We start from the raw sequence: 2371 nt of genomic DNA on the forward strand, positions 1-2371 counted from the left end.
CAAAAGGTGTGGGGCATTTGAAGGGGTTCCCGGAGGCAGTGAGGACCAGCATGATTTTTCCCCGCTGGAACCTTTGCTTTGGGAGCAGCGGCTCGACGTTTGCGTTTTTTGCTCCGGAGGCTGCCGAGAGTGAAAAACGGTGGTTTTGAGGATGGATTCCACGGGAAAGCAGAGAGGTCCAAAAGGTGTGTGGCATTGGAAGAGGTTCCCGGAGGCAGTGAGGACCAGCATGACTTTTCCCCGCTGGGGCCTTTGCTGTGGGAGCAGCAGCTGGACATTTTAGATTTTTGCTCCGGAGGCTGCCGAGAGAGAAAAACGGTGCTTTTGAGGATGGAGTCCACAGGAAAGCAGAGAGGTCCAAAAGGTGTGGGGCATTTGAAGGGGTTCCCGGAGGCAGTGAGGTACAGCATGACTTTTCCCCGCTGGAACCTTTGCTTTGGGAGCAGCGGCTGGACGTTTGCGTTTTTTGCTCCGGAGGCTGCCGAGAGTGAAAAACGGTGGTTTTGAGGCTAAAGTCCACAGGAAAACAGAGAGGGCCCAAGTGTGTGGGGCATTTGAAAGGTTTCCTGGAGGCAGTGAGGACCAGCATGACTTTTCCCCCCTGAGACCTTTGCTGTGGGAGCAGCGGCTGGACTTTTGTGTTTTTTGCTACAGAGACTACCGAGGGTTAAAAACGGTGGTTTTGAGGATGGATTCCACAGGAAAGCAGAGAGGTCCAAAAGGTGTGGGGCATTTGAAGGGGTTCCCGGAGGCAGTGAGGACCAGCATGACTTTTCCCCGCCTGGGCCTTTGCTGTGGGAGCAGCGGCTGGACATTTGCGTTTTTTGCTACAGAGACTACCGAGGGTTATTAACAGTGGTTTTGAGGATGGAGTCCACAGGAAAGCAGAGAGGTCCAAAAGGTGTGGGGCATTTGAAGGGGTTCCCGGAGGCAGTGAGGACCAGCATGACTTTTCCCCGCTGGGGCCTTTGCTGTGGGAGCAGCGGCTGGACGTTTGCGTTTTTTGCCCCGGAGGCAGCCGAGAGTGAAAAACGGTGGTTTTGAGGATGGAGTCCACAGGAAAACAGAGAGGTCAAAAAGGTGTGGGGCATTTGAAGGGGTTCCCGGAGGCAGTGAGGACCAGCATGACTTTTCCGCCTTGGAACCTTTGCTGTGGTAGCAGCGGCTGGACGTTTGCGTTTTTTGCTTTAGAGGCTGCTGAGAGTGAAAAACAGTGATTTTGAGGATGGAGTCCACAGAAAAGCAGAGAGGTCCAAAAGGTGTGGGGCATTTGAAGGGGTTTCCAGAGGCAGTGAGGACCAGCATGACATTTCCCCCCTGAGACCTTTGCTGTGGAAGCAGCGGCTGGACGTTTGCGTTTTTTGCTTTAGAGGCTGCTGAGAGTTAAAAACAGTGATTTTGAAGTTAGATTCCACAGGAAAGCAGAGAGGTCCAAAAGGTGTGGGGCATTTGAAGGGGTTCCCGGAGGCAGTGAGGACCAGCATGACTTTTACCCGCTGGGGCTTTGCTGTGGGAGCAGCGGCTGGACGTTTGCGTTTTTTGCTCCGGAGGCTGCCGAGAGTGCAAAACGGTGGTTTTGAGGATGGAGTCCACAGGAAAGCAGAGAGGTCCAAAAGGTGTGGGGCATTTGAAGGGTTTCCTGGAGGCAGTGAGGACCAGCATGACTTTTCCGCCTTGGAACCTTTGCTGTGGGAGCAGCGGCTGGACGTTTGCGTTTTTTGCTCCGGAGGCTGCCGAGAGTGAAAAACAGCGTTTTTGAGGATTGAGTCCACAGGAAAGCAGAGAGGTCCAAAATGTTTGGGGCATATGAAGGGATTCCCGGAGGCAGTGAGGACCAGCATGACTTTTCTCCGCTTGAACCTTTGCTGTGGGAGCAGCGGCTGGACGTTTGCGTTTTTTGCTCCGGTGGCTGCCAATCGTGAAAAAAAGTGGTTTTGAGGATGGAGTCCACAGGAAAGCAGAGAGGTCCAAAAGGTGTGGGGCATATGAAGGGGTTCCCGGAGGCAGTGAGGACCAGCATGACTTTTCCCCGCTGGAACCTTTGCTGTGGGAGCAGCGGCTGGACGTTTGCGTTTTTTGCTCCGGAGGCTGCCGAGAGTGAAAAACGGTGGTTTTGAGGATGGAGTCCACAGGAAAGCAGAGAGGTCCAAAAGGTGTGGGGCATTTGAAGGGGTTCCCGGAGGCAGTGAGGACCAGCATGACTTTTCCCCCCTGAGACCTTTGCTGTGGGAGCAGCGGCTGGACGTTTGCGTTTTTTGCTCCGGAGGCTGCCGAGAGTGAAAAACAGTGATTTTGAGGTTAGAGTCCACAGGAAAGCAGAGAGGTCCAAAATGTTTGGGGCATATGAAGGGATTCCCGGAGGCAGTGAGGA

Source organism: Vanellus vanellus (genome assembly GCF_965231255.1).
Source record: "Vanellus vanellus genome assembly, contig: HAP1_SCAFFOLD_164, whole genome shotgun sequence".
Classification (NCBI taxonomy): Eukaryota; Metazoa; Chordata; class Aves; order Charadriiformes; family Charadriidae; genus Vanellus; species Vanellus vanellus.